The sequence below is a fragment of the Pecten maximus genome, chromosome 10, assembly GCF_902652985.1.
Source record: "Pecten maximus chromosome 10, xPecMax1.1, whole genome shotgun sequence".
Classification (NCBI taxonomy): domain Eukaryota; kingdom Metazoa; phylum Mollusca; class Bivalvia; order Pectinida; family Pectinidae; genus Pecten; species Pecten maximus.
The window spans coordinates 33,172,417-33,179,281 of NC_047024.1; positions in this window are offsets into that span (position 1 = coordinate 33,172,417).

Consider the following 6,865-nt stretch of genomic DNA (forward strand, 5'->3'; position numbering starts at 1 on the left):
GGCATCAACAAAATTAATTGAATTTTTATATTCATATAGAGTAGTCCCAATTGAAAAATGCCTATGCTTTGCATCTTAACACATAGATTTCACTTCACTTCATATTTGTTTCGTTTGTTAATCAATATTGTTACTATTTTACTCTTACACTGCCTAGTGGAAAGCGCCTATGAGCGACCACAAGCTCATTTTGTCCACTACTTCAATGTGTTCAGTTTATGTTTTTTTTAATTTGTTGAAATTGCTGATTTGTAAATCTGATTAATAGAATTTATATCAGGCAAAGAGAATTTTGCCTTGACCAAAATAAAAAACAAAAATAAAAAATATTTTGATACACGTTTTACTTGTTTTTTTTTATTTGTGACATTTAATTTTACCAGTGCTGCAGTCAAATTATTTTTTAAAAAAAATGGAGCCATTTGAAGAAATTTAGATTGACAGGTAAAATGCAAATGAGTTACATGTAAGCTAAGAATACCAGCATTTGGACTTAAAGGAAATCTAGGTGAAATGAAACCAGACAAACGAAATGAGGCATTAACCATATTGGCGGAATGAAGTTTCTTGTACTTCTGAACAGTCATATGCATGAATGTGTTCAAGACCTCGTGTTCCAAGTGATTTTTTTTTTCATTCCAGATAGAACCAACGCACGACTAAAAATGGGGATGAGGCTTTTCTAAGAATCCATAGACCTTAAAAAATGTTTTTACTTGAACAGAAAATTATTGAGACCAGACACCAAAAATGTAGTTGTATGGTTTTAACTGAAACTAGGAGACTTTTATGTGGCATCGAAATGGCTGGAAAGGAAGGGGAGAAGAGTTACTCATATAACATAACTTTTAAGCTGCATGAGTTAAGATGGCGTTTTCACTATTGAGTTGTGTATAGTCTTACAGACTGTCCTACCCTGTCTGAAATTCGGAAACTTGCAAATCTTAAAGAAACGTAACTGACTAACGAGTTATATCACATTCACCAGATGGTCTTGTATTATTCGGCTAATTATTACGTTATAGCTGCAATAATCACCACAACGAAAATAAATGACATCCGAGTTGTACATATTTCATAACTGGTGATTCTATTGGCTCTGGCTGAATTATGAGTTTCCTCACCACCAGATTTTGGCACTTCTTTGGCCATATTTCAAGTTTTTTGGTCACCTCATCTGATCAACACTTTAGGCCCATAACATCACTGACAAGTTGTAAAAGGACGAAATATCTGTATGCTGCAGTTGAATGAAATTTGGCTCTACTGCATATGATCCTCAATTTGTCTTGAAAGGTGACAATATCTTGTTTTTTGTACAATCCATACAACTGGCGATACATTTGAGATGATCACCATTGCGACAATCCTGCTAAGATAGATACAGAACCTTCCTTTTGTGAGAAAGACCGGTACAATAGTTGTTCCTAAAGTGACGACTCGTATAACAGCCAGGGTTGTAGGCCTAGCCTCCAACCTTGAAAACCTTGTCATTAATTAGGGCCCCCCTATCACAGATGTTGGTGCCCTATCGTAATTGCTGTCCATCCACATATTTCATTCCTAACTTTGGTATTTATTGACCGATTTACATGAAACTTGGTCAAGATGTTTAGTTGGCAAAAATACACATTCAGGTTCAAAGGTCAAGGTAAAAATTTGCAACATTTCACTGACGAACATTTTGTTATCACATGATGAAGTAAAATTGTTCAATTTAACAAGGAGTCTACCCAAAATAGGTTCAATCCCTAGTAGAGACATGAATTTATTTTCAATTAATGAAACTTGTATTACTCGTGCGGTCTCGTCCGCTAGTTACCACGGTTTGTGTTATATGAGGTTATTTAATCTGCCTTTAATGTTGTGTCTCATCAACAACGACAAAATATGTCATTTCCCTCCAAATTGTCTTCTGAAGTTGTTTGTTATTAGATATTTTTATCCGTTTAGGGTAGGTTCTTTGTTCTTTAAATCTCTTAATCTCGTTGTACGTCTTACTTCCAATGGTTATTGCAGTTTCATGCGGCACAAACTACAAGAATGAAGAGTGATCACGTCATTCCCACCGAGTGGAGCGTGATGCACTACTGCCAAAACTTGACCATGTGATTCCAACCAAGTTAAACAGGAAAAGCCTTGAATTATCGGGGACATAAGAATCAGTTATATATAGTAAGTATGTGTAGTTGGCCCTTTATCCTAGTCTGTATAGTCTTTTGATTTTTGTAGATTTTCTTGGTGGATTGAGAAGGGCTAGATTAACCTCCCATTAACCCTCCATGTTACAAGGGAGTCATATTTAATGTAACTAGAACATTGAAGATGGTAATATGGCCATTTATGTCCCCATAGTCACAAATACGATATGTCGTATATCGAGATGAACGACATTCAACAGTTCCCTCGTTGGCCAGTGATTACGTTTGAATCTCGAATGTCAAGCTGCAAAACATTCAATTTCCTAATGTTGCATGTCGTATTTCGATCTACACGACATTGAAAAGTTTCCATCTTGACCATGCTTTACGTAAGTGAAATCGGTAAATGAATAACTCATCGCTTGACATTGAGCTTTGACCTAGTGCCCTTGACATTTGGTGTGATCGATTCAGCCATAATAATCGAGTCGACAGTGCGGGTTTAGTTACGAAATGGTAAACCATTTGTAATGGGGTCAGTTTTCAACCGGGGCCATATTCCACGGGTCGGAGTCAAAAATGCGCTGATGGTTCAATTTTCAACGGCATTCAGGGTCAATATTCAACGTTGAAAACAGACCACAGTTCAATGAGGGTCCATTTTCAACGTTACACCGGCGCTAATGTCAAGGTAACATTTTCTATCATTTCATTGATGAAAGTTAGTCAGAATCAAGGCATTTACTGATATAATGTAAAGGCTATTGGGTCAAGGTCAAATTTTGTATCTTTTTAGTGAAGTTCATTTTATGCTATAAAGATACAAAGTTGGAGAGAACTAAACATGGAATAAAGTAGCGAAAGGTCAAGGTTGCGAAGTCCAGTGATTCAAGGTTAATGTCAGGATTAATATTTTTTCACTAGCGAACATTTTGTTATGACACGATGAAGCAAAATTAGTCTGAATTAAAGGATAATTCAACTAATCAAAGATCAAGGTCACTTGATAATAGTTTGGTTGTTGGGTTTATCACCTTGTGAACATTTGGTATTATGTGTCTCCTTGCAGTACATATTGACTACCTCACTGAATAACATAAAAGTGGCCCGTCGCATGCCATCCAGGGCAATTAGGGTAAAGTGCCTTTCTAATGTGTCCTTTCTTAGCTAATCCTCGAAAAGACATTAACTGCCATTCACCTCAGAACTTCACCCGAGAATATGTGGCCGGCGATCTAAGAAAATGAGCTATTAAAGGTCAAGGTCATTTGAGTCTAAATGTCAAAGACATCTTTGACAACCTTGGCTCTTGATGGGGGAGGTTTTGAAATATAACAAATCAAACTAATAACTGGGGTTTGCACCTGGTCCAGTATTTATATTTGTTATCCCATCAAGTATGAGGGGTGGAAGGAAACCTCATATTAGATGTAAAATGCATGTTTTGCTTCCTTTGCAATTGGTTATGAAGTTTAAATGTCAAACTCCATCCTCAGCTATATGGGTAAATGTCTTCTCAATAACGGGGATATATTGCCGTAAGACGGGACCGTTGTTGACCTGTCAGCCTTCTACAGTTCTCTTTATTTTGAACTCGATTTATTGAGTTTAAGTTAGAATTGCAGTTTCGTTTGCATGATGGTATTTCCTGTTACTGTCTACACCTTACTTGCATGGACATTTCTACGCTGCAGGTAGTGTAAAATGATCGTAGGTTGTGCATGATCGTAAGAGGCGACCATTTGTGATCTTATCTTTTCCCTTCTTTCTAGAAAGGTAAGCGTTTGTCCATGTGATGAAGGTTTTTTTTTGTGCCATGACAGACATACCAGAGTCTCTTAACTTGGATGATTTCCACTTCTGCTCAGCATTTTAAGAGAGGGACGTCTGGTTCGCCTGTGTTCAATATAATCTGACCGGGCGGGTCGGCCTGCTGGCAATCTATCCCAGAGTGCAATGCGGTACCCCGACCGCAATGCACTGTGGGAGAGATTGGCCTGCTGGGTGTCTTTGGCAGTGTAGCACTATAAAGTTGACATCAGTTTCGCGCTATCACAAGTAGATAAACAATAACTTACCTCAGCCTCCCAGAACATACATACATCCGCCTCACGCATGTACATCGCACACAAGGAAGGCCGTCCTGAAATGACCTTGACTGTTGATGGGACGTTAAACAATCCTAAACCAACCATGGACATTTCATGGGAGAACGCCAGTAAGCTGAAACCTAGCTAGACTTTCTTTGGGAATGTGAAAGAAAATAGCGAGAACTATTCTATATAAACTTAAAGTTTACATTTTAATTCTAGTGGTCCACACATAAATGGAATGGAGCTAGATTTACGGTAATGTTTATATCTTGGTATTCTCCGTTGTTTCGGACGTTGTATTGTCCGAATATTATATTGTGAAGCATACATACTTGTTCAGTGTCAAATTTGGGTTACATTTTGATTAAAGTTGGGCTCATATAGTGGTTACACAATAGCCAGCCTAAAACTGTGGAAATATCCATGTTCCACGTGATTGAAAACACTGATATCTAACAGCATCAAACATACTGCGCCCAGTTAACCTTAGAATTATTGGTAGTATCTTAGTCTTTGTCGTACGACCGTGCATAGCGGTCAATTTAGGATGTTTTGTTGTTCTACTATCAAGGAAAATGTCGTTAAGGACTAACCTCGATACACAACGGCATTATGGCCTATCAGGTAATGGAGACCAGGTCTCGTTATCAAATCTTCTACTGGCTAATGGAGACCAGGTCTCGTTATAACATCTTCTACTGGTTAATGGAGACCAGGTCTCGTTATAACATCTTCTACTGGCTAATGGAGACCAGGTCTCGTTATAACATCTTCTACTGGCTAATGGAGACCAGGTCTCGTTATAACATCTTCTACTGGTTAATGGATACAATGTCTCGTTATAACTTCTACTGGCTAATGGAGATCAGGTCTCGTTATAACATCTTCATCTGGTTAATGGAGACCAGGTCTCGTTATCACGTCTTCTACTGGCTAATGGAGACCAGGTCTCGTTATAACATCTTCATCTGGTTAATGGAGAACAGATCTCGTTATAACATCTTCTACTGGCTAATGGAGACCCGGTCTCGTTATCACGTCTTCTACTGGCTAATGGAGACAATGCCTCGCCTTACATTTTTCATGTGTAATGTCCTTGCAAGTAAGATTTAAAAAAAAACAAAAAACAATAGAGAATCTCCCATGTAATTTTAATTCAGAATCAATACATTAGGGGCAAAATACGAACAAAGTATAGTTTTGAATGCAGGCCGTTGAAAAAGTATAGAGTGAACAAGACCAAGTGTTCCGGCCGGATAAGCGTCTTCATTCAAATCGAGGACACACGTTTTTGTTTATACCCGCTGTCCCCACAGCACGATATAGGTCGTAGAGGAGGGTGTAGACATCGACCTGTTGAAATGATATTGATCCAGTCTGTAGTTAAATACTTCAGGATTACAATTAATGGGGGTGTACAAAACTTCTGCATTAACTCGTGGTGTCCGTCAATTTATAATAGTAACCCGAGATCTGGAAAGTACGAAGATTTGTATTGGTTTTGAAATATCCTAGAAATCGGACCTTAAACAAACAAGAGGCACACAGGGCCTGTATCGCCTGGTTGATATGACCTGACATCAAAATAATGTTCTTGTTTAATTCGTTAAAGCTTTATTTGTTGATGACTGATAATGCTATAGGTGGTTATTGGATAGGGATCTCAACAGATAAAAATATACAACCGAGAAACGAAGTCCAGTCTCCTCAACATGACTGTGTTTCAAGAAACTAAGACACTTGGGTTGGGAAAGACCCTTGGACCTATTTTTACATCAGGATTGTGTTTTTCGCTTGATGCCAAGCAATGCTATACATGGTTATTGGGTGGGGATCTGAATGATTTCAAAGATATAACAATTAAGTCCCTAGGGATGTGAAAAATACCACAGCCTGCCATGCATTGCTTTATTCCAGAGAAAAAGTCGTTTTAAATATCAATATTGCCAATGGACCTCTTTTGGCACTGCCCCTCAGGCCCCTGGTGGTCAGCCCTATCATTTATATCAATTTGAATCCCAGCCACCTAGGGATGTTACCACTGAAATATAAATGTCATATATTTCTTAGTTCCAGAGAAAAAAATATTAATATCAATATTGCCAAATGAACCCCTTTAATTTTGGCCCCGCCCCTCCGGCCCCAGGGGAGCCACACCCTCCGTTTATACAACAGTTGATCTCCTTTGCCCAATAATGCTCCAGGCCAAATTTCATCAAAATCCATTCAGGCGTTCAGGACTAGTAGGAATTTCAATGATATTCCTCAATTTCCCCTATTCGGCCCTGCCCTATTCGGCCCTGCCCCCTCCGGCCCCCAGGGAGCGACACCCTCTGTTTACAAAACATTAGATCACATTTGCCCAATGGTGCTCCAGATCATTGATGAAAATGCATTCAAGTGTTCAGGACTAGTAGGGATTTAAAGGATTTACCTCAATTTTCCCTATCGGGCCCCGTCCCTCCGGCCCAAGGGGAGCCACACCCTCCGTTTATACAACGTTTCATATCTTTAACCCCATTATGCTCCAGACTAAATTTCATCAATATCCATTCAGGCGTTCAGGACTAGTAGGGATTTAAAAGATTTACCTCAATTCCCCCTATTGGGCTCCTTTGCCCCATTGTGCTG